The sequence below is a fragment of the Anabrus simplex genome, chromosome 10 (genome assembly GCF_040414725.1).
Source record: "Anabrus simplex isolate iqAnaSimp1 chromosome 10, ASM4041472v1, whole genome shotgun sequence".
In the NCBI taxonomy this organism is placed as follows: Eukaryota; Metazoa; Arthropoda; class Insecta; order Orthoptera; family Tettigoniidae; genus Anabrus; species Anabrus simplex.
In genome coordinates, this window is record NC_090274.1 from 125,738,213 (window position 1) to 125,765,172 (window position 26,960).

General features: G+C 41.9%; 1 protein-coding gene across 1 annotated transcript in view; it reads right to left on the reverse strand.

The window, feature by feature from the left end:
- Window positions 1-26,960, reverse strand: part of LOC136881916 (zinc finger protein 32) — a 205,697-nt gene that overhangs the window by 117,009 nt on the left and 61,728 nt on the right. The gene's annotated exons all lie outside the window — the stretch shown is intronic.

Consider the following 26,960-nt stretch of genomic DNA (forward strand, 5'->3'; position numbering starts at 1 on the left):
TCTTCACAGCGGCTATCTTTAGACAATAGTGGCTATACATAAGCTGTTAAGCCCTCCTCTTATGTCAAGGCATAGCTCTATCGAACAAGTTCAAACCTGCATCGGAATAGCTAGAGTAAGCACGTGCTGCAGTGATGACGTCATTAAGCATGTTTAGACTTGCAAATCACAGAAGAAACGTAACAAGGCTGGAATCGAAAACTGCACTCTATGCCGTTAACTTTATCATGTGATCGGAACATTGATTGAAGTGTTTAGAACACTAAATAAGTAGAACCGAACACTGTACTCGATACAACATGTGTTTAGAACATGTCAGGGGATACCTTCGTTCTAAGAAGATTAGTTTACCACACATTCCTTGTAGGGCTAATAGGCTAAGAGGCTAATGGGCAAAAGGGCTAATGGGCTAAAGGGCTAAAGGGCTAAAAGAGCAACAACCTCATCGATCGCTATCAGCAAGAACGCTTGTACTTTGTTAAGTGTAGAAAATTAATCTTTATTTGTAAATGGTTTCATGTTCAGAACAAGGAATGGAACCTAGGGGTTACGCCTTACCTAATAAAATCCCCGAGGTGCGATGAGTTAAGGTTTTCGAACTAGTGTTTGGAACACTGAACTTTTCAAGATGATGGCAGAGAGTTTAGCAATGTTCGGTTGTTGGATTATAAATTCCGCGCTACAACATGCATAAGGTGGCAGCCTTGAGGTGTACTGCCATAAAGATGACAAGAGAGAGGTTAAAAATGTTCCGTTGTTGGATTTTAAATTCCGCGCTATAACATGCATAAGGTAGCAGCCTTGAGGTTTACCGCCGTAAAGATGGCAGGAGTGAGGTTAGCGACGCTCTATTGTCCTTCAAAGTGAGGTTAGGGTTCGTCAAGAAGACAGCTGTCAAAAAAGCACGTGGCTATGTTTACCAAACAAGAGCACGCGGCTGTGACGTCACGGTCACGTAATCAATCCTCAGCTCGACGTCGTTAAGAGCAGCATTAGGATTAGCTATGCTTAAAAGTCTTGGGAACAGAGCAGCAGTATGAATTGCCATGTTTCAAAGCGTGTACACATCACCTATCGATTTTACATGCATCGACCATCGAACTAAACTTCTTCCGCTAGATTGTGCTGCTATCTTAGCATAACCTATAGCCATAAAATTAAAGTACAATGAATAGCCATGTATCAAAGCGTGTACACATTACCTACCGATTTTGCATGCATCGACTCTCGTACTAAACTTCTTCCGCTAGATTGTGCTGCTATCTTAGCATAACATATATGCGTGACCTTAAAGTACAATGAATAGCCATGTTTCAAAGCGTGTACACATTACCTATCGACTTTGCATGCAACAAATATCGTACTAAACTTCTTCCGCTAGGTTGTGCTGCTATCTTAGCATAACTTATACACATGAACTTAAAGTACAAAGAATAGCCATGTTTCAAAGCGTGTACACATCACCTATCGATTTTGCATTCATCGAATCTCGTACTGAACTTCTTCCGCTAGATCGTGCTGGTATCTTAGCATAACTTATACACATGAACTTAAAGTACAATGAATAGTCATGTTTCAAAGCGTGTACACATCAACTATCGATTTTGCATGCATTGACTCTCGTTCTAAACCCCTTCCGCTAGATTGTGCTGCTATCTTAGCATAACCTATACGCATGACCTTAAAGTAAAAAGGAATAGCCATGTTTCAAAGTGTGTACACATCACCTATCGATTTTGCATGCAACAAATATCGTACTAAACTTCTTCCGCTAGATTGTGCTGCTATCTTAGCATAACTTATACACATGAACTTAAAGTACAATGAATAGTCATGTTTCAAAGCGTGTACGCATCAACTATCGATTTTGCATATACCGACTCTCGTACAAAACTTCTTCAGGTAGATTGTGCTGCTATCTTAGCATAACTAAGACGCATGAACTTAAAGTACAAAGAATAGCTATGTTTCAAAGCGTGTACGCATCAACTATCGATTTTGCATGTACCGACTCTCGTACAAAACTTATTCAGGTAGATTGTGCTGCTATCTTAGCATAACTAAGACGCATGAACTTAAAGTACGAAGAATAGCCATGTTTCAAAGTGTGTACACATAACTTATTGATTTTGCATTAATCAAATATCGTGCTAAATTTCTTCCGCTAGATTGTGCTGCTATCTTAGCATAACCTATACCCATGAACTTAAAGTACAATGAATAGTCATGTTTCAAAGCGTGCACGCATCAACTATCGATTTTGCATATACCGACTCTCGTACAAAACTTCTTCAGGTAGATTGTGCTGCTATCTTAGCATAACTAAGACGCATGAATTTAAAGTACAAAGAATAGCCTTGTTTCAAAGCGTGTACACATTACCTAATGATTTTGCACGAAACGACTATCATACTAAACTATTTCCACTAGATTATGCTAAAATCGTGTAAGTGTGCTGCTATCTTAGCATAACCTATCGATTTTACATACATCGACTATCGTACTAGACTTCTTCCGCTAGAGTACGTAGCAATCGCTTTTGTGTATCCCTAACCCATGTGCACGAACTTAAAGCACAAAGAAGAGCTACGTTCTAAAGCGTGTACACATCACCTATCGATAATATATGTATCGAATATCGTACTAAACTTCTCCTGCCAGAGCGTACGACTATCGCTTGTGTGTGCACGAAATTAAAGCATAAAGAATAGCAATGTATAAAAATCTTGTAAACAAAGCAGCAGCATTAAGTATAGCCATGTTCAAATGCGTGTACACATCATGTATCCATGATGCACACAGTACTAAACTTATTCCATTAGAATGTACAAAGTTCGCATGTGTTTGTGCTGCTATCTTAGCATAGCCTATGTGCATTAACTTAAAGCATAAAGAATAGTTATGTGTAAAAAATCTTGTGAACATAGCAGAATGTTTACTACGTAGGTGTAGACATTGAACTTTGCATGCTGAGGCAGCATACTACGCGACCGTGACGTCACGACCACGTGCTCTTGTTTGGTAAACGTAGCCACGTGCTTTTTTGACAGCTGTCTTCTTGACGAACCCTAACCTCACTTTGAAGGACAATAGAGCGTCGCTAACCTCACTGCTGCCATCTTTACGGCGGTAAACCTCAAGGCTGCTACCTTATGCATGTTATAGCGCGGAATTTAAAATCCAACAACGGAACATTTTTAACCTCTCCCTTGTCATCTTTACGGCAGTAAACCTCAAGGCTGCCACCTTATGCATGTTGTAGCGCAGAATTTATAATCCAACAACAGAACATTGCTAAACTCTCTGCCATCATCTTGAAAAGTTCAGTGTTCCAAACACTAGTTCGAAAAACGTAACTCATCGCACCTCGGGGATTTTATTAGGTAAGGCGTAACCCCTAGGTTCCATTCCTTGTTCTGAACATGAAACCATTTACAAATAAAGATTAATTTTCTACACTTAACAAAGTACAAGCGTTCTTGCTGATAGCGATCGATGAGGTTGTTGCTCTTTTAGCCCTTTAGCCCTTTAGCCCATTAGCCCTTTTGCCCATTAGCCTCTTAGCCTATTAGCCCTACAAGGAATGTGTGGTAAACTAATCTTCTTAGAACGAAGGTATCCCCTGACATGTTCTAAACACATGTTGTATCGAGTACAGTGTTCGGTTCTACTTATTTAGTGTTCTAAATACTTCAATCAATGTTCCGATCACATGATAAAGTTAACGGCATAGAGTGCAGTTTTCGATTCCAGCCTTGTTACGTTTCTTCTGTGATTTGCAAGTCTAAACATGCTTAATGACGTCATCACTGCAGCACGTGCTTACTCTAGCTATTCCGATGCAGGTTTGAACTTGTTCGATAGAGCTATGCCTTGACATAAGAGGAGGGCTTAACAGCTTATGTATAGCCACTATTGTCTAAAGATAGCCGCTGTGAAGAAAAAGCACGTCGAATTTTTCAAATTACCCACCACCACATTTCACAGGTATGAGGTTTAGTGCTGTAAAAATACCTGCACGATGCAAAGCTAGCTTTCTTCATCAGAGCAGCCACCATCTTGTGTAAGCACCTCTAGGCCGTATCATAAGCAGCTGTGTATAGTCATCGTCTTATCGCTGCTACCTCCCGCAAGCACCCCTAGGGCGTCTCATAAGAGCAGCAGCCATCTTGTGCAAGCGCTCTTAAGCTGTCTCATAAGAAGCTATGTATAGCCGCCATCTTGTAGAAATAGATAGCTGCCAATGCCAAAGGGCCTAAGTAGGAATCGAACCGTCGATCTCATCATTAGACTATGTTTTTCTTATGCTATCATGTTCCTGATACTGCAAACCTAGGTATCAGGTGGAAAAATTCTGTCCGTTTTCGAGATATTTAACATTTTGCATTTAAGCCCCAAATGTAATGAATCGAACCTGCACGGTACGTTATACTCTCTACCATAGCTAGACCTGATCATGTTACGAAGACTTGCTTCATTACAAGCTGAAACAGAGCTAATGCCAAAGGGCTTAAGTTAGAATCGAACCGTTGATCTCATCATTAGACTATATTTTTCTTGTTCCCCATACTGCGAACCGAGGTACTGGGTAGAAAAATTTTGTCCGTTTTGCTCTACGATGCACCGTTTTCGAGATATTTAACATTATGCATTTAAGCTCCAAATTTAATGAATCGAACTAGCACGACACGTTAGCCTCTAAGCTAGCTTTCTTCATAAGAGCAGTAACCATCTTGCGCAAGCACCCTTAAGGCGTCTCATAAGGAGCCGTGTATAGCCGCCATCTTGCGTCCGCCATCTTGCGCGAGCATCCTTAGGGCATCTCTAGCCATCTTGTGCAAGGACCCTTAAGCCGCCTCATAAGAGCAACCGCCATCTTGCGCAAGCATCTCTAGGGCGTCTCATAAGGAGCCTTGTATAACCGCCATCTTGCGCAAGCATCCCAAGGGCATCTCATAAGAACCTATGTATAGCGGCCATCTTGCATAAGCACCTTTAAGGAGTCATGTATAGACACCATCTTGTGCAATTAGCGTCGAGAGATGGCTGATGTAGAATTTTTCTTTTTAAATTATCCGCCACCATATTTAAAAAGTATGTACCTAAAGGGTGTAGCACTGAGCTCTATAGATTAAAGATGGCGGATGACAGCTGACAAAAAGCGCGTGAGTTTGTTTACTAAACAAGAGCACGTGGAATTTTTCAATTTGCCCCCACCACATTTCAAAGGTATCTAGCTAAAGATGGCAGCACGGTGCTCTCTTGATTAAAGATGGTGGATGACAGCTAACAGAACTTTTCAAATTGCCCGCTACTACAGAGAGCAGCACGGTGCTCTGTGGATTAAGGATGGCGGATGACAGCTGATGAAATTGCCCGCATGATAGCAGCACAGTGCTCTATTGATTAAAGATGGTGGATGACAGCTGTCAAAAAAAGCACGTGGCTTTGTTTACTAAACAAGAGCACATAGAATTTGCCGCCACCACATTTCAAAGGTATCTAGCTAAAGATGGCAGCACGGTGCTCTCTTGATTAAAGATGGCGGATGATAGCTAACATAAATTTTCAAATTGCCCGCTACTACATAGAGGGCAGCACGGTGCTCTGTAGATTAAAGATGGCGGATGACAGCTGACGAAATTGCCCGCATGATAGCAGCACAGTGCTCTATTGATTAAAGATGGTGGATGACAGCTGTCAAAAAGCACGTGGCTTTGTTTCCAAACAAGAGCACATAGAATTTTTTCAAATTGCCGCCACCACATTTCAAAGGTAACTAGCTAAAGAGCGCATCACTGAGGTTTGTGATGCAAGATGGCGGATGACAGCTGTCAGAAAAAAGCACGTGAGTTTGTAAAGCACGTGGAATTTGCTACCGCCACAAAGAGGGTAGCACGGTGCCCTCTTGATTAAAGATGGCTGCTGTCACGTGGAATTGCCTGCCACCACAGGTATCTAGCTAGAGAGGGCACCACGGTGCTCAAAGATGGCTGCTATCAAAAAGCATTTTTCAAATTATCCGCCACCACATTTCAAAGGTAAGTAGCTAAAGAGGGTACCACTGTGCTCTATGGATTAAAGATGGTGGATGACAGCTGTCAAAAATGCACGTGGATTTGTTTACCGATTCAAATCTCGCGCTAGTAAGGTTAAGTTGGTAGCACTAAGGTTTAGGCCCGTTAAGATGGCAGCACTGCGGATGACAGCTGTGACGTACCACATTTCAAAGGTAAGTAGCTAAAGAGGGCAGCACTGTGCTCTGTTGATTAAAGATGGCGGATGACAGGTGTCAAGAAAAAGCACATGGCTTTGTTTCCAAACAAGAGCACGTGGAATTTGCCGCCACCACATTTCAAAGGTATCTAGCTAAAGAGGGCAGCACTGTGCTCTGTGGTTTGAAGATGGCGGATGACAGCTGTCAATAAAGCACGTGGGTTTGTTTATCTCACGCTAGTGAGGTTAAGTTGGTAGCACTAAGGTTTAGGCCCGCCAAGATGGCAGCACTGCCGATGACAGGTGACGAATTTTACATCTACTACGATAAAGAGGGCAGCACAGTGCTCTGCGGTTTAAAGATGGCGGATGACAGCTGTCAAAAAAGCACGTTGCTTTGTTTACCTCGCGCTAGTTAGGTTAAGTTGGTAGCACTAAGGTTTAGGTCCGCCAAGATGGCAGCACTGCGGATGACAGGTGACGAATTTTACATCTACTACGATAAAGAGGGCAGCACAGTGCTCTGTAGTTTAAAGATGGCTGATGACAGCTGTCAAAAAAGCGCGTGGCTGTCAAAAAGCACGTGGCTTTGTTTACCTCGCGCTAGTTAGGTTAAGTTGGTACTACTGAGGTTTAGGCCCGTCAAGATGGCAGTACTGAGGGTAGCGATGCGTTGGTGTCTGTCAAAAAGCACGTGGCTGTCAAAAAACACGTGGCTTTGTTTACCTCGCGCTAGTTAGGTTAAGTTGACACTACTGAGGTTTAGGCCCGTCAAGATGGCAGTACTGAGGTTAGCGATGCGTTGTTGTCTGTCAAAAAGCATGCGGCTGTCAAAAAACACATGGCTTTGTTTACCTCGCGCTAGTTAGGTTAAGTTGGCACTACTGAGGTTTAGGCCCGTCAAGATGGCAGCAGTGAGGTTAGCGATTTGTTGTTGTCGATGACAGCTGTCAAAAAGCACGTGGCTTTGTTTACAAATTCAAATCTCGCGCCAAAATTCAAATTTCCCGCCAAAAAATCAAATTTCCCGCCAGAATTCAAATTTCCCGCGCGAGGAGGCGCCAGAACTGTCCAATTATACTACTGGCGGGCTAGCAGCTCTCTCTCTCTCTCTCTCTCTCTCTCTCTCTCTCTCTCTGTGTAGACTTGTTTCCACCAGTAAGAGTAGAACATTTGGAAGTGGAGACTCGTGCCGCGTAAGCGTGTTGTCAGACCATATAGCGGCTTCCAGGCTTTCTCAGTAGACCTGTTTCCACCAGTAACAGGGGTAGAACATTAGGAATTGGAGACTCGTACCGGCTATCCATGGTGTGTCACGGATTTCGGATGCGTATTGTGGTGTGCCTGGACACTTATCAAGTTGCCTTTTGATCAAAACTAAATTTTATAATTAATTCGACTCATCGGAAATGAACTAGAAGTATTTTATTCTGCAAGCTAGTATCGGTACGGATGCGCCACCGTAGCGCTAGCATTCAGTAAGCATGCTGTTGAGATTGTACTGCCATCTAGCAGCAGTCTCCCAACTTAACTCAGCTTCTGATTTTTCCTCCATGCATGAACGACAATCGAGTGATTGGCAATTATCATTACGAATTGATTTGGTCAAGAAGGATCAACTCTCTCTGTTGCGACTGGACTTTTGGAATACATTTGAGCAGAAGAAGGAGGAAAAATGCTAACCTTTGATCCGGGGTCATTGTATCACCATATGGCGGTACGCCAAATTTCTTTGATTTAGTTTGCTTTCAAACTTGGATATCTGTAAGTAGCATTTCAATTCTTGTTGATACCGGAACTACCATGAAGTGACGTTTGTTTCTTACTAAATTATTTTGGAATATACTCATCTAAATCGTGATATGTGAACATTATTACTTCCGAAAGTGAGAAATTATTTGTACAAAAGGAATCCGTAATTTAAGGTTATCTTGTTGAGAAATAATTACAGTTCCAGTGTTTGTGGGGCTTCGATGTAATGATTTGTAGGATTATTTGGTTTGATAATCATTCTGAGCACGTTTTCTTAAAGGTAATTCATACATCAAAAGATATTTTAGTAACAAATATGTGTCCTTCACTACTACATTTAGAAATGAGAATCCTTATCACTTACGCCTGAGGTAATTCACCCAGTTATATCTTAAATAACCTATTTTCCGTACTAAAGTGTGAAATAAGGTGAATGTTAGAGTTGAAAATTGTTTCTGATGACTAGTTCTGTCTCGGGTAGGTACTGTTCGGGGAGGTGCCATTTTGGTTTTCTTTTGGTCACGTTACCTTGTTGCTATGGTTACATTCATAACCTTATGTGGGGGTGTATGCTGTGACATCTGACTTGCGGTAATTGTGTTAGGTTTCTCCTTGATGTTGGACGTTTGACTGGATTTGCATTACGCGGTGGTTAATGTTTTAAATATCTGATCCTGTAATGGTATTTTCTTTTTTGGGGTGATTCTTCGTGTATATTTTTCACGTAAAAGTTTATTATTAATTTTGTGTTCCTGATGTTTGTTCCTGGTGGAACTTGTGATCGGAGACTTAGCTTATCCGGATTACATTCAGTTTAATTTTGAAGTAGTCAGAAGAAGCACTTTTCTACTCCATTATCATTTTGTAACTAACCTAAGATCTCGGAGTTGGGATTCTCATAAGAACTCCGTTTCTTCACTTATGTTTAAACATTGATAATTTGCTCAAGGAACTGAATTGCGAAAACAGACTTATTTAATTTTAACCCTTGTCAAGTTTTAATGACTTATATTTCTTGACTTAAATTAATTTTTTTCTTAACTTCTTCTTAGGAACTTGTAATTGTGTCATTTCATTTCTTATCTTTACATTAAAGTCTCTGTTTACCTTGAAACTGGTTTTTATTTTAGTCAGTAACATTTATTTGTCACTTAATCCACCTAACCTCGGTGGGCTCAGGTTGTTTCCACGCCTTGCTACGACCTTCGGTTGGGAACATTTCGGTAATTGCTTGTCTAATTTAATTTTCCCTGGTCGTGCAACTACTGTGGTGTAAAACCTCTCTTGTAAGTACGCGACAGGTGTCAGACCATATAGCTGCCACCAGGCTCTCTCAGTAGACCTGTTCCCGCCAGTAAGAGAAGTAGAGCATTTGGAAGTGGCGACTCGCACCAGCTAAAAATGGTGTCACACAATATAGTTGGCTAGTTGCTTTACGTCGCTCCGACACAGATAGGTATTATGACGACGATGGGACAGGGAAGGGCTAGGAGTGGGAAGGAAGCGGCCGTGGCCTTAATTAAGGTACAGCCCAAGCATTTGCCTAGTGTGAAAATGGGAAACCACGGAAAACCATTTTCAGGGCTGCCGACAGTGTGGTTCGAACCTACTATCTCCCGAATACTGGATACTGGCCGCACTTAAGCTACTACAGCTATCGAGCTCGGTACACAATATAGCAGCCACTGCTCTCTCAATAGACCTGTTTCCACCATTAAGAGGAGTAAAAAACATTTGGAATTGGCGACTCGTACCGGCTAACCATGGTGTTGTAGCGGTATAATTTAAGGACTATGTGAAATCACCGCTACACCGGAAATTTGATTATGTGGAAGTCATAAAAAGGGGGGGGGGATGGAAACTATCGTTTAATCTTGCCCCAAAAGAAGGGAACTCTGCGATAGCTAATTGTTGTATTGTTGGGATTCTTATTGGTGCAAATTGTAATATAACTGTGGGCAATTGCTTCGCCATTGGACTTTTATTGAACTTTGTTGTCTATGAGTTTGTTATTGGGTAGTCCCGCTGCTCGATCTTCAACTGTTTTGAATTTGAGGTGACTTCGTTTTCGTAACTGCTTTTCTACTCTTCCTTTCTATAACATCGTAATAAATTTGCTTGTGCGAGTCACCTCCATGGTATGGAAATAGCCCCTGCTTATCGGCCTAGCGCCACTTAGGTTTTAACAAGCTTCATGTAGGAGTGCAAGTACACACCTCCATTCATTTTGGTATTTTGGGCCATTTAATTAATCTGTTCTTTTTTGACGAAGGCCCCGTAGGTTGGGTACAAGTTACCCTTGTTTATTTGTACGTGCACTTTGAGAGGCAGTTAATGGGAAAGTTGTTGTGACCTTTGATAAGCGTGAGAATTTGAGAGCGGGTCAGCTCTTTTATGTTTGAAAAGTGCCTCTAGGAGGCCCGATATGGGTTTTGGGGCTTATGCTCCTTGTATGAAGGGGTTTTCTGCCCTTTGAACTATGTGTAGAGTTGGGTTAATAGATCAAGGATTGTGAAATCTGGGCTCGAAGCCCAGAACTTGTAAAAGATCCCTGAACTTGTGCTCTCGTTTGTAAAATGACACTTGTACCTGATTTTCATTGTTATTTCACCTAGTGAAAATTCGCTAAATTATCTTGGCTTTCCTGGTCTTGGATCTGATAGTTGGTTATTGGTTGACTTGTTGTTATTGGTTAAAGTCTAAAACTCCTTGTTAAATCTTGTTAAGTTTTGGCATTGATGAAAATATAACCTTTATTGAAATTTTACTTCATCTTTCGGCTTTGTAGTTAGACCCATTCCAGCCCGCACCTCCTTTCACCTCTGCTGATCCACCAAAACACGGTAACAAGTGGTAGCAGAGCGTGGTTGGATGGGTCTCAAATTAGCCCCTTTTGACGGCTAAACATAACTTTTGTTTTGAACTCTAACAATTATCTCCGTCGCTGGAATTTCTTTATTATTTTCTAAATTTGTAAAGTGTCTGTCATCATGTCCGGCCCTCGCGATGTCCTCCATCCCGGCTATTTGCGCAAGGAGGAATTGATCTATGAATTAACAATTAGAAATATTCAATCTGGAGGCACGGTTGCGGTAGATATCAATAAGCTTAAAGATTCCCTTGATTTGCCTATTACCATCCCAACTTTGGGAGAGAAAGGTATTGACGACGCTCTCTCCACGATCACTGATAATGCTACTGAGCTAGCATCAGTAGTTAGCTTTTTGGAGGAGGTGATCCAACACCTAATCAACTTAAACGTGTGCAAGCTAGATTGTTCCATTTTTACAATAGGGTTACTGATCTATTGTCTCTGAAGTTAAATGACATTCAAGGGAAGGAGGCCAGTGCTGTTCTCGAAAACCTTTCTAAATTGTCCAGTAAGGTTAGCCTATTGTTAACTGGGGCAGTACCCTCCAAAACCGACCAACCCACTCTGGTAAACGTAGTTTGCGAGGAGCATTCTCCCACGGGGGAAGAAAGTAGGAAATCTGTAGGAGTCCAACAAACATCTGCCCTATTAGAAACTGAGTCAGGTCGGCGCACATCCATTCCACCCTTTGTTTTGAATAATGCACCCTTTGAAACAGCTTCTCCGCCCCTTAGGCCTTTACCTACTATGTCACCCGGGTTCAGTAGTTTGCCTCATCCATTAGCAATGTTGCTCAGGGGTATTTCTAAGTTTTCTGTTAACTCCACCAGTGACGTTATTTCATTCCTAAGGTTTTTAGTTGAGTTCCAAGATCATGCGCTTGTATTTTCGCTTTCCCCGTGTCAAATCCTTCAGATTATTTACCCCTATACCATTGGTGTTCTCTCAGACAAGATAGTAAGAGCAACTGCTGATCAATCATCTATAGAAGACTTCCACGCGCATCTATTAGCAAACTTAATTCCAGCTAGGGCAAGGTCATCTCTAATTCAGAAGTACTATTATCGTGTACAGTGTCTGGATGAAAACCTTGTCGATTTCATCCAAGACATTAAATTTTACACAAGGGTATTTGCTCTACATTTCCCTGAAGATCAAATTGTACAGGCTATTGTGGAAGGCATTTCCCTATCTTACAGGTCATACTTGTGTTTTGCGTCGCGTCCGCAATCTTTTGCCGAATTAGAAGCTATGGCTGTCTCCGCCGAGGGAGTTAGATATGCTGACATACTTTGTGTGGCGAGGGAGCCCCCTCCTTCTTTAAGTAATCTTCGGGCTCCACCTCGCCGAACCATCGTAACCCGCAAATGTTATGCTTGTGGGTCTGCAGACCATCTCCTCAACAAGTGCCCTTCGATCAAATCCAACGGGGCAAAGAATGGAGCAGGGTCACCTCGAGGCTGCTTTAAATGCGGCGCCTTTTCCCATATTGCCAAGAATTGCCCGAATTCTAATAGCACCCCCTCCTGCTCAACTTCGGTTGCAACTTCCACCAATAGTCAAAAGTGACTAGCGGCCTCGGCTGAGTCGGCGTGCCCACCTTCTTCAGGCTCAGCCCCGGTTAAATTCGACCAAACCTCAGGGAAAACTCAGTCTTCTAATTTATCATTTGAAGGTCCCAAAGAATGTCTTAGGATTGCGGCGGATTCCCCCGCACCAGTACCATTTCTCAAAATTGAATTAAATAATGAACCTGTCACCGCTCTATTAGATTCTGGGAGTGTGTGTTCCATTATTTCGGCTGAATGGTTTTCTAAATTAAAATCTGTTTGTACACTTCCTGATTTTTGTTCATCTTCGGTTCAATGCATTTCGGCTAACACTTCCCCGTTAGAAATTTTATGTTGTCAGTATGCCAAAATTAGAATTGCTAGATTTACTTGGGAAATTAAATTGTTTGTGGCGAAGCATTTGTCTTGCCCCATTATAATAGGAGCGGATTTCATGTCGCACACCGGCCTAGTGCTCGACATTCAGAGCAAGTCGTGCACCTTCAAATTTGCTAGTAATTTCAAAATCCCCTTACTTAAATGTAATTCTGTATCATGTTCATCTGTTTCGCCCACCCAGGATGAGATGTTGTTAGACTTTAGACATCTACCTGAGGAGCAGGCTGATAGTATTCGTAAGTTGTGTCAGTCGTTTCCAGAAGTTTCTTCCGATACTCTTGGTGTTACTGACCTTATTGAATACAGGATTGAAGTTACGGATTCGATCCCTGTTCGATTTCCTCCTTATAGGATATCTCCACCTAAAATGAAGGCTCTGAAAGAGATCATAGATCAGATGTTGAAAGATGGTATAATTCGGCCCTCTAAGTCGGCGTATTCATCGCCTATTTTCCTTGTTCCGAAACCCCAAGGTGATTTCAGGCCTGTGATTGATTATAGGGCTCTCAATCGGAAGGTGGTGTTACAATCTGTGCCCCTTCCAGACCTTCACTCTTGTTTTTTCATGGTTTCAAAAGGGTAAATTCGTCACCATCTTAGACCTCAATCAGGCTTATAACCAGATCCCTCTGGCGGAAGAATCTAAACATCTTACAGCGTTTGCCACTGATTGGAACTTGTACGAATACAACCGCGTTCCATTCGTGCTCCCCACGGGAGCAGCTGTGCTTACAAGACTGCTAGACAGGGTCTTCTCAGACATCAAATTCGATTACTTATACAATTATCTTGATGATGGCGTCGTATTTTCTAAGACCTTTGAAGAACATCTAGATCATTTGAAAGAGGTCCTGAGTCGCCTTCGTAAGGCAGGGTTGACGGTGAAGTTGTCCAAGGTTGCTTTTGCTAAGCCTTCCATGTCATTTCTAGGGCATATTGTGTCGCCCGATGGTGTCGCTGTAGATCATTCTAGAACACAGGCCATCCGTGATTTCAAACCTCCTAAGGACATCAAAGGAATTGCCAGATTCATTGATATGGTGAATTTCTTCAGAAAATGTATTCCTAACTTCGCTAATAGAGCGGCAACCTTGAACTTACTTCGTAGGAAAGGTGTCAAATTTGAGTGGGGGCCTTCTCAACAAGCCGCGTTTGAAGATCTCAAAATTAGCTCTGTGTAATGCCCCTGTTCTTGCTATGCCTGATTTTTCGAAGAAATTCATTGTCCAAACCGACGCGTCGTCGTCGGCGGTGGCTGCAGTCCTTCTTCAAGGGACTGAACTAGGGAGGCGACCCATCGCCTATGCGTCTAGAACTTTATCGGCTCAAGAAGCCAAGTATTCAATTTATGAACTTGAAGGTTTGGCAGTCTTATTTGCTCTAGAAAAATTCCGTCTCTATCTGGAACATGTCAAGTTCGACTTGGAGACAGATAACCAAGCCTTAAGTTGGGTCTTAGGTAGGCCGCGTCGCGCTGGTCACATAGCCCGCTGGGCCATCAGAATTTCTGCCTTCCAATTTGATGTTAGGCATATAAGAGGAACGGAAAATGTTGTGGCGGACGGACTAAACCGTATATTTTCTAATGATGCAGAGCCCTGTGAACAGGAAGACAGTTCTTCACTTCCCGAGTCCATACCTGCTGGTGTAAATGCCATTCTAACTGATGCGCCCATGTTTTTCAGGGATAATGGGAAATATCAACGTGAAGATCCGACGCTGGCCCCGATCATGGAAACCCTTTCTTCTGTGTGCTGAGGAATGGTGTTTTATGTTGCCCGTCGGGGCATGATAAGAAGATGAAAGTTGTGGTTCCAGCCGTTCTTGTACCCATGATCTTCAAATACTACCATGAGACCCCATTAGGGGGTCATTTAGGCATCTTCAAAACTCGGGAAAAGATCCGAGAAATGTTTATTTGGAAACGTATGGACGGAGAAATTCGTGAATTGGTAAAGGCTTGTAAATCTTGTTGGCTTAGTAAACCTACCATGTCCACTAAGCTAGGCCAATTGTCTTCTCACCAAGCGTCGCGCCCCATGGAACGTCTTTACATCGACTACGTAGGACCCTTCCCCCAATCAAAGGGGAACGCCAACAAATTCATTTTTGTGTGTGTAGATAGTTTTACAAGATTTGCCTGGTTATTCCCGACTAAGATGGCTACCACTCAGTCCACCATTTCGTGTTTAAATTCCATCTTCGCTTCTTTTGGTCCGTGTCAATATATTGTTTCCGACAATGCTAAAGCTTTCACCTCCAATCTCTTCCGTTAATTCTGTTTTGATCTGTCCATCTCTCATGTGACTACCTCTGCATATTATCCTCAGCCATCTCTGGCCGAACGGGTCAATCGTAATCTGAGGTCGGCTCTAATTGTCTATCATCATGATGATCATTGGAGGTGGGACACGTCCTTGCATTGGTTAGCTTTCGCTTTGAATTCGGCGGTTCATGAATCTCATAAATTTACTCCAGCTTCATTGATGTTTAAGTTTGTACCCAACACGCCGATCTCCAACCTTTGAGGCAATAGATCCAGATAATATTAGAGATCTTTGGAAGAAGGCTAAGGCAACCTTAAAATTTCTCATGAAAAGGTTAGGGAAAGATATGATCGTGGACGGAGGCCCACCAATTTAAAGGTAGGAGACCAAGTTATGGTCATTACTTTGTTCCCGCGGGCAAGCTTGCCCCCAGATTTCATGGGCCGTGCACCGTTTTGGATTTCTTAATCCCGGTGACATTATTAGGGAGCAATCCAGCCACCGAGAGGATCTTTAGGGTCCATATTTCTCAAATTAAGCCTGTGTAAAATCCTTGTTAACTTTGTCATTAACATTTTGCTGGAACTCGGAAGGTTATATTTTTGCTAATTCTTAGGCCTTCTGCCCTTGGGGTTTTCATCTACCATTGTATACGTATGTAAAATCTGACCCGACAGTTAATCTGCTGTCCTTTCCTGTACGGCCATTACCAAGCTCCCGTCTCCTGCTAAGCCACACCAGCGGCAATAAAAAAAGTAAAATTTTCCACGCCACTGGCCCCTCAGCCTCACCACCAAGACAGTACCCTAAAGCATTAGTCCAAAAATAATTCTGCCGCCGAGATTTTACTGTTTCAGCACCCCGCAGCCGTTCGTCGCCTTACGCCCACTGTGGTAGGGTATGGGCCCACCCCACTTCCGTGATGTCCTTCTGGGTACGGCGCGCCGGAGGCTACCTCCCGGCACAGGCTGATGTGCGGCGCACCATCCGCCAGCTTATCTATGGACTGTAAACAAACCTTACATCTGCGGCGTGCTTCACCACGACTACACCTCTCATAGTGCGGGAGAGAGGTATCTCAGGGTACTTGAAGGGTCCGGGCGACCTCGACTGGACTTTGGCAGCGGCGGCTGGTCTTGCCGTTAAAAGCAGCAACATGTACCTGGTATTCTACGGCAAAACAAGAGGCTCTAAATCTGGAGTCTAAAAAGTTATCAACTAAAAGACTTCGAATTTTCTTTCTTTCTTCAAAATTCTTCTTCTTCAATATTAAGAGACCTTTTCATCGATTAACGTTTCTTCCATGTACTTCAACAAATCTATCACCATGGAAGCAAAATTTTCTTCAAGTTGGGTTAAACAAAACTTGGACTTTTGTTTTGGAAAATTATTTTATTCAACATTCTTCTGTGTCACCCCTTGGAAGGACTTTTGGGGGGGGGGAGGTCTGTACCGGTTGGTACACCTATACGCCGCACATTTGAATATTCCGCCTTAAATTACTCCTCTACAGCTGAAACTCTGAACTTTAAAACTGAATTAATTCAACCGTTTATCTGAAGATGTCATTGTGTTAATTTCGAATTGTTTTTGTTTGCTAGTTATCAAGAAGTGTGGACATTCTCTCACAGATGTCTCTACCAAAAACTATGATCATGCACCCTGGTGCGAAGTGATGGAACTTTCCTTGAAGATATTTTATACTCATAAGTTTTCCTATAACTAAATTTCGTTCTTTCATCTATGGGTTGGCAATATTAATTTTTTCTTTCCGCCAGATTTCTTTAATTAATTTTGGACCAATCGTGTCCTTCTTCCTCAATTTTTGATCTGTAACTTTAGATGACCAATAAACGTCTGTGGGTGTGTCTTAATTATTCATGAAAGGTCTCGAATTTTCCATGAGGGTATAAAAACTGCTGATTTTCTCGTCTCTTGGCCACTCGAACAACATCTAACTTAGTATGGATATGTAGCAGGGGGCGGGAAGCGCCTCTTTCTTCAGGCAGCAGTTCTTCAACAAGGTAATGGCCGTTTAACATCTTTATTCCTGGCTAGCTCAGCAGTTTAACCCTCGGGGCAGGTCCGAAACCTTTAATATGTAAACAATCCATTGAAACATGTAAAATCTTTCCGGTCTGTGTAAAAGTTTCATATAACTTTAACTGTAAATCGGGGATAGAGAGTGCTTTACCCTCTCGGGTTCCCCTTCCTTTTGAATTTGAGGTGACTTCGTCTTCGTAACTGCTTTTCTACTCTTCCCTTCTATAACATCTTAATAAATTTGCTTGTGCGAGTCACCTCCATGGTATGGGAATAGCCCCTGCTTATCGGCCTAGCGCCACTTAGGTTTTAACAAGCTTCATGTAGGAGTGCAAGTACACGCCTCCATTCATTTTGGTATTTTGGGCCATTTAATTAATCTGTTCTTTTTCGACGAAGGCCCCGTAGGTTGGGTACAAGTTACCCTTGTTTATTTGTACGTGCGCTTTGAGAGGCAGTTAATGGGAAAGTTGTTGTGACCTTTGATAGGCGTGAGAATTTGAGAGCGGGTCAGCTCTTTTGTGTTTGAAAAGTGCCTCTAGGAGGCCCGATATGGGTTTTGGGGCTTATGCTCCTTGTATGAAGGGGTTTTCTGCCCTTTGAACTATGTGTAGAGTTGGGTTAATAGATCAAGGATTGTGAAATCGGGGCTCGAAGCCTAGAACTTGTAAAAGATCCCTGAACTTGTGCTCTCGTTTGTAAAATGACACTTGTACCTGATTTTCATTGTTATTTCACCTAATGAAAATTCGCTAAATTATCTTGGCTTTCCTGGTCTTGGATCTGATAGTTGGTTATTGGTTAACTTGTTGTTATTGGTTAAAGTATAAAACTCCTTGTTAAATCTTGTTAAGTTTTGGCATTGATGAAAATATAACCTTTATTGAAATTTTAATTCATCTTTCGGCTTTGTGGTTAGACCCATTCCAGCCCGCACCTTCTTTCACCTCTGCTGATCCACCAAAACACGGTAATAATAATAATAATAATAATAATAATAATAATAATAATAATAATAATAATAATAATAATAATAATAATAATAATCATAATAATAATAATAATTAAATGCTTTCCTTCGAGAACTCATAAAATCTAGTCGTGAGCAATGTGCTTGTTTCGCAAGCAGTCTTGTGGGTTTCTTCTCCGAAATCTGCTTGGGTTAATATTATATTGTGCCACATCTTTGTGATGTGATAAAGATGGGTTCCAGGCCGTAATAAATGCAATGTTTTCGAAACTACTTGGTAAAAATATTAGCTGCTGCACACTCTCGCAAATTTATATTTGTTAATTTGAGATTTTAGGTAGATTCATTATATTTTCTTCCTTCTGAAGTATACGGAAATTGCTAATGTTCATACTATTGTTGTAATATCGATCTTGTGACCGTTAGGTTGAGTTATCTTGATCTTATTTGTGATTCTCGGTCGCATCTTCCATTGTTGAATTCCGCTAATCTAAATATGCCCTACCAATTATGTTATACTTAAACAAGTGAATATTTTTTATTGATGCACATACTTATGCGTCACCGGAACAGTGTGGTTTAAACACAGTCTAATATACACAGTCGCGAAGCTCGGCTTATTTTTTTCATCCATGCGACTGCAGCGCTCCACGTGGCCAGCAAGCTGCCGGTCTTCTGGGATGTGTAAGTTGTATACGTTTTGCGAGGTAAGCGTGAGGTAATTATATTATAGATGATCGGTTTACTATTAAATTGACATGGTATGTACGAAAGGAGGTGTGTGTGGCGCAATAAATTGCTCAGTTACAAGAAGACACCAGAGCTATCATTCTTCAGGCTGTCTAAAGATCCTGAACATTAAAGCCTCAATTACTGTTTAAATTTTCGGATAAGAGAACAATATTGTGAAGATTCAGAAATTAACTTCAGATAAGTAGGCATTTCGTTCATCACTGATTCAGGAATGTAACTCGTAGTGAAATCCATCCAATGATATGAACTTAAATAACGTTTTAATACAACCGTAACCTCTAACACGTAGCGGTGTTTTGATTTTCAATGTGTAGAAAATTGCTTGTCGCCTCTGTGTAGTGGTTAATGTGATTAGCTACCACCACCCGGAGGCACGGGTTTGATTCCCGGCTCTACCACGAAATTTGAAAAGTGGTACGAGGGCTGGAACGCGGTCCACTCATCCTCGAGAGGTTAACTGAGTAGAAGGGAGTTCGATTCCCACCTCAGCCATCTTCGAAGTCGTTTTCCGTGGTTTCCCACTTGTCCCGACAAATGCCGGGATGGTACGTAAGTTAAGGCCACGGTCGCTTCCTTCCATCTCCCTTGTCTATCCCTTCCAATCTTTCCATCCCCCACAAGGCCCCTCTTCAGCATAGCTGGTGAGGCCGCCTGGGCGAGCTACTGGCCCTCCTCCCTAGTTTTATCGCCCAAACCAAAGTCTCACGCTCCAGGACACTGCCCTAGAGGCGGTACAGGTGGGATCCCTCACTCAGTCCGAAGGAAAAACCAACCCTGAAGGGTAAACGGATTAAGAAAGGAAGAAAGGCAAGAAAATTGCTTGTAAATAGTAGGGGGGATGATTTATTGAAGAAAAATGTGAACTATTTGTACAATAACATCACGTTATGTTCCAATCATTTTGGAGACAGCCAGTTTATGTCAGCAGAGAAGAAGAAATTAGTATGGAATCTCCGCAGATTTCTTCGAACCGAAAGTTATTGATAAGAGATGATTAGCCCGTCTCAAAAGAGCACAACACACAGTCATACGTTGCACCGACTCAGATAGGTCTTTTGGCAACAGTGGGATAGGAAAGGGCTTGGAGCGAGAAGGAAGAAACCATGGCCTTAATTAAGGTACAGTCTGTTTTGACAATGGGAAACCACGGAAACCCATCTTCAGGGCTGGCGACAGTGGAGTTCGAACCCGCTATCTCCGAAATGTAAGCTGATAAGCCGCCCAGCCACTTGCGCGTTTGTCAGAGGAGCCGAGAGAACATGGGCTGTATGCTCACTAACTTCGATGTAGTATACTATTAATTCCCTAATGTTAATACCTGATTTTCCACATTAATGCTGTGAAGGTACTAAGTTATTAGTGTTGAAATTATTTGTGAAACTAAGATTAGATTACCTCGTGATATTTTGCAATGAAAGTTTTCAGTGTCATAAAACAAAAAAGCTCAAAATCCAGCCATTTAGGTTCCTGAGATGTTTGAATATTATTTGAATTGTTTTATAGTTCATTACTATTTTTATGATGTATGTGAAATTACCAAATTCAGTTCAATAATAGGATTTCGAAAATGGCTAAGACCTTAACTACAGTGGTATGATAAGCTGTTCCTTCGAAAATAAACTATTGTTGTTTTCCTTCGGTATTATTACCACGCTGTAGTCTAGTGTATCAACGTATTTTATTAAAATGTACGATTAATATAGTTGTCGAGGTAGTTACAGTTTATAATTTACGTGGGAAAATGCATTCAACTGTTGGGTAGAGAATTGTTCCGGACAGTTAGAGCTTGCTGGCCGCTACGAGCGCTAGTGTCGTTCCGCCTGACAACAGGATACCATTTCATTACTAAGGAGCTTCGCGACTGTGTATATTAGACTGTGGTTTAAAGTTATCTGCTCTTCAAACTGGAGCTGTGACAAGTGAAGGTGTGTGTAGTTTCTTGTATCATTAGCCTCATAAAGGCGACTGAATATTTAAAATTATTTTAAACCCTAGTGAATACTGAAGCGTGCTTTGGATCGAAGCGAATTTAATTTCATATTCTTTTAAAAAATTAATTTTCATTATTATTATTATTATTATTATTATTATTATTATTATTATTATTATTATGAAATCTTCTCTTCCCTGAATTTCGATTAATGTTACTGATCTGGAGCTTCACTCCATTTCTGTTCCATTGTTGTTGGTATGCTTTCATTTGTTTTTCTGATAACGGTGTGATAATTTTGCATTGTAGCGGTGTGAGTGTTTCAACAATACTCGTGACGTGCAGACGTTCGTTGTTGCATGGCGTACCTGTGTTGGTGATGTGAGGAACTGGTCACAAGATGAGTTTTAATTGTTTCTACATTATTGTGCTGCCTTATTATTGTTATTATTGATTTTCTTCCGTAATTCTTTCTTTTTCTTTTGATGCCGGCTCTTTATTAATTGTAATTTTTTGCCTTCCTTAATGTTTCTTGAGGACATTGTTAGTGTGTTAGGGAACGCGGTTGTAGGTTTAAATTTGAAACGCTTCCGTGTTCACTGAGGAATTTCAAAAATGTAATAAGTTATCATTTTGGGGAATTTTATTGGGACGCGCGTTCCCACAACTGGTGCACCTGAGTTATTTAAGGAGAGATGGGTCCGAGCTCCAACAACCAAATTGTAATTAACAAGTAAATTATAATAAACAAGTAAATTGTCACAAACTAGCTAATTGTAATGAAGCTTTTAAATCTACTGAAGTTAATTGTGTCTGGGAAATATTGTTAAATTTCTTCAAAAAAATTAGTTGTAACTATTAGTACGGTGACTACGATTGGTGGTTTTTCTGTATACGAGCCTTGTCATCAGTTTTCTTTTTTATTAAAAGATAATGTTTTGTTTTTTATTTTCTTATATTTTAAATTGCACCACCCCTTATTATTCTTTTAAATCAAATTATATTTGGTCTTTTTAAGTGTGACTGAGTGTGTCATTATTGTGGACTGCTCTACCTAATATTCCTCCAACCTCTGTTATAGTTGTTAACCGATTGACTTCACCCATATTCCCATCGGTTCCCATTTCCTGTGTTTGTGTTCTATCGAGGCCCTTCTCTAAGCAGCTGGCGTGATTCCCGCTGAGAAGAGCTTCTTATCTCTTTGGTGGTTGCGCTAACAATCGTGGATTGGGCTGCGCTGCTGTGACGCCTGTTGTCTCAATGCCCTCTTCTGCGATTGTTGGTGAGCCATAGTGTCAGAACATATAGCGGGCACCAAGCTCTGCAGTAGACTTGTTCCCACCAGTAAGAGAAGTACAACATTTGGAAGTGGAGTCTCGTAACGGCTAACCATAGTGCTAGACAATATAGCGGCCACCAAGCTCCCTCAGTAGACCTGTTTCCAACAATAAGAGGAGTAAAGTATTTGGAAGTGACGATTCGTACCGGCTAACCTTAGAGTCAGACCATATAGCGGCCACTAAGGTCTCTCAGTAGACCTGTTTCCACCAGTAAGAGGAGTAGAACATTTGGAAGTGGAGACGCGTAGCCGCTGACCATGGAGTCAGACCATATAGCGGCCACTAGGCGGGCTAACTACTCTCTCAGTAGACCTGCTTCCACCAGTAACAGTAGTAGAACATTTGGAAGTGGCGACTCGTACCGGATAACCAAGGTGTCGAAAATACAACGGCCACCAGGCTCTCACAGTAGACCTCTTTCCACGATTAAGAGGAGTGCTACATTTGGAAGTGTAGACTCATACCGGTTAATCATTGTGTCAGACCTTATGGCGGCCTCCAGGCGAGCTAACCTCTCTCTCAGCAGTCCCGTTTCCACCAGCAAGAGGAGTAGATCATTATGATGTGGCGACTCGTACCGGCTAACCACGGTGTCAGAACATATAGCGGCTACCAAGCGGGCTAAATACCCTCTCCGTAGACCTGTTTCCATCAGTAAGAGAAATACAACATTTGCAAGTGGACACTCGTACCGGCAAACCATCGTGTCAGACCATATAGCGGCCACCAGGCACTCTCAGTAGACCTGCCTCCATTAGTAAGAGGAGTAGACAATTTGGAAGTGGAGACTAGTACCGGCTAACCATGGTTTCGGAACATATAGCTGCCACCAGGCCGGCTAACTGCTCTCTCAGTAGACCTGTATACACTAGTAAGAGGAGAAGAACATTTTGAAATGGCGACTCGTACCGGCGAATCACAGTGTCAGATCATATACCGGCCACCAGGCGGGCAACTACCAGTAGACCGGATTATACCAGTAAGAGTAGTAGAACATTCGGAAGTGGCGACTCCTACCGGCTAACCTTAGAGTCAGACCGTACAGCGGCCACTAGTCTCTCTCAGTAGACTGGTTTCTACCAGAGGGAGGAGTGGATAATTTGGACGTGGCGACTCGTACCGGCTAACCTTTGAGTCAGATCATACAGCATCCACTAGGCTCTCTCAATACACCTGTTTCCACCAGTAAGAGGAGAAGAACATTTGGAAATGGCGACTCGTACCGGCTAATCATAGTGTCAGATCATATAGCGGCCACCAGGCGGGATAACTGCTCTCTAAGTACACCTGTTTCCACCAGTAAGAAGAGTAGATAATTTGGAAGTGACGACTCGTACCGACTAACCTTAGGGTCAAACCATTCAGCGGCCACCAGGCCCTCTCAGCAGACTTGTTTCTACCATTAAGAGGAGCACTACATTTGGAAGTGGAGACTCGTACCGGCTAATCATGGTGTCAGACCATATGGCGGCCACCAGGCGAGGTAGCCTCTCTCTCAGTAGACCTTTTTCGACCAGTAAGAGGAGTAAAACACTTGGAACTGGCGACTCGTACTGGCTAACCATACTGTCAGACCATCAAGCTATCTCAGTAGACCTGATCCCGCCAGTAAGAGAAATAGAGCATTTGGAAGTGACGACTCGTACCGGCTAACCATGCTGTCAGACCATCAAGCTATCTCAGTAGACCTGATCCCGCCAGTAAGAGAAATAGAACTTTTGGAAGTGGCGACTCGTACCGGCTAACCATGGTGTCAGACCATCAAGCTATCTCAGTAGACCTGATCCCGCCAGTAAGAGAAATAGAGCATTTGGAAGTGACGACTCGTACCGGCTAACCATGCTGTCAGACCATCAAGCTATCTCAGTAGACCTGATCCCGCCAGTAAGAGAAATAGAACTTTTGGAAGTGGCGACTCGTACCGGCTCACCTTAGATTCAGACCATATATCGGCTACCAGGTGGGCCAACTGCTCTCTCAGTAGACCTGTCTCCACCAGTAAGAGAAGTAGAACATTTGGAAGTGGAAGCTCGTACCGGCTAACCATGGTGTCAGACCATACAGCGGCCAACAGGCGGGTTAACTGCTCTCTCAGTAGACCTGTTTCCACCAGTAAGAGTAGTAGAACATTTGGGAGTGGAGACTCGCACCGGCTAACCATGGTGTCAGACCATACAGCGGCCAACAGGCGGGCTAACTGTTCTCTCAGTAGACCTTGAAAGTATGAACGCACAGTCCATCAGTACAGAATTTTCCTAAGACATGATTTGCTCATACTGAAACTCCATAAATTGATTTATATGAAACGCGACCTTTGCACCTCATTTCACACCTCTTCCTAGCGACTCAAGTGAAATAACTGACACAACTACTTTGTGAAGTGGGCTGGTTTGATGTAAAAACAACACATCTCCAGGATAAGTGTTCTTTCTGCACAAAACGGAAACTTTCATTCGCGATTGACAGGCAGAGATATATGGTAAAAGTGTTTTTTCTGCACAAAATGATAGCCCTTCGTGCATTAATCATGGCAGTATTAATAACTCATATAGTGTCAAAAAGTGCAGAAGTGTTGTTTCTGCAACAAACGATTCAATTAGGTATTAAGTTTCCACGGCCTAAGGAGTCATTCATTTTCACGCCCTTGTCTTTCCTTGGCTGATATCTTCATTTTTTCGAAGTATCTGATCCCTTCCATTTTCCTCTCTGGTAAGTGCTTTACAGAGGATGTTTACCTAGTTGTACTTCCTTTTAAAACAATAATCATCACCACCGCCACCTTTTAACAAGTCGGAAAAGAGTGAGGGCATTGAGCACATCTCATTATCGTATATTTCGTAGCCAAGATATTCTCCTCCTGCTTCCTTCAATTCTACCTCGTAAGATAAGCTAAAGGAGTCTATATTTATCATTCGAATGATATGGCCTTAGTACTCCAATTTATTATTTTGGACGTTGTGCATGGCTTTGGCGTACTTCGGTGGTGCGTATTCTGTCAACCAACATAACGGCATCTACCTGAAAATGCATTTTTCCTGTTTCTCATTTCTCGTCTAGATTACGTATTTTGTGTTTGTACTGTAACAAAAGAATGATCTCTGTTTATTTCGACAACCTGAGTGTATGTAGCTGTCTGTTTAGTAATATTCTTGATCTCATGTTAATGGGACATTGTTACTAATTGCAGACATTACATAGTGCTGTCTTTATCAACAATCCGCCTTGTACCATTTTTTATCTACGTGGTTAAATTGTCTGCATAGTGGGTCTGAAGGTGAGCAACATACCTCTTGTGAATACATTTACTGTTCGTCACCTGTAAAGTTACTAAATCTAGCACAATTGTATGTTTCAAGTTTGTGTTTAACTTTAGAGCTAGTGGTAGTACAGAGGGATGAACATAACCAAGGTACAAAAGTAACTAAAACCAGACCTTGTGACAATGAAAGTTACAAGGATTTACGTAAACTGACGAGAACAATTTAATAAATTTAATAAGCCAAATTACTAACAACAATTAATATGATAGCTATTTTTGAATTAGGACCCATTTACCAATAAATTACTCCCATTACATATTATTTGTTAACTCTTTTTTAATTCCATTCTACATGCCTTTAGTTACATTTCCACACAATCTTTCATCCTCGTTCATACAGGTGTCATAGCGTGGGACCAGCTTTCGTAAACACTCGTCATTAGAGTCTACCACCAGCGAGGAAAACCCTTTCTGAATAGTTTTCACTTCGTCTTCGGTATAAAAACATTTGCTACCAAGGTATTTCTTCAGATGCAGAAAGAGGAGGTAGTTACTAAACAATTTAGACAATTCCACAAGTTATAATCAACATCAGTGAATCATTGCTCGAGGCTGACGTTACAGATCTGGAGACTCTCGGAACCGATTCTCCTGTGCTGCAATTTGTGCGACGTCCCAGTAACTACACGTGTACACTAGATCGTATATCGTCAGCGGTTATTGCGCGAAATAACGTTTCTATATGGAAACATTCCCGATAAATTTAGTCAAAATACTAAAAAAGCGCATGTTCAACTATGAGCCCCTTAATACCACTAACGAAAGTGAAAACAGAATGCCGGTATCTTAAACAGTTCAAGAGGTATTTGAGGTGGACATCTTAGCTGAATAATCCTGTATAATTTGTTAATAACTGTAGAGGGATGTAAAATTAAATGGCGTATGATTTTTAGTGCCGAGAGTGTCCGAAAACATTTCGGGTCGCCAGGTACAGGATGAAATGATGATGAAGACGACACATACACCCAGCCCCCGTGCCAGAGAAATTAACAAATGATGGTAAAAATCCCCGACTATGCCGAGAATTGAACACGGGGCACCCCGTGACCAGAGGCTAGCACACTAACTTAGCCATGGAGCCGGACAGACAGAATGAATACCTACTGGGTACCTCGCAATTGTCGGTAGCTTCTTGTGACGCAAACGGGGCCGGACCAATCCCTTTCAGTGAAATTATGTTTTTTAAATGCTAGATTATCTTAGAAGTACTCCTACTGACATATTTTTCTTCTTTTGAACGAACAAAATAAAATAATTCCACGTCCACGACTTACGTTGCGTTTCGGACATTGTCTTAAAATCTTCGCGTACAATTAGACACTGTTCCACACTGCACAGTCATATATGACGCGAATACTCTACAACAATGTAAGGATTTTTTCTTCATCGCCATTATGTCGGTAAACAGAAGCACTGGTCAAGTGGATATCGAATGTGGGGTCTTGATAAGTAATGATGTACACCTACAGTTTCTGTACTTAGCCTACTCATCTGTGTAATTACGGCTGCATACAATGCCAGAAAGCGTACACTTGTAATTATGATATAC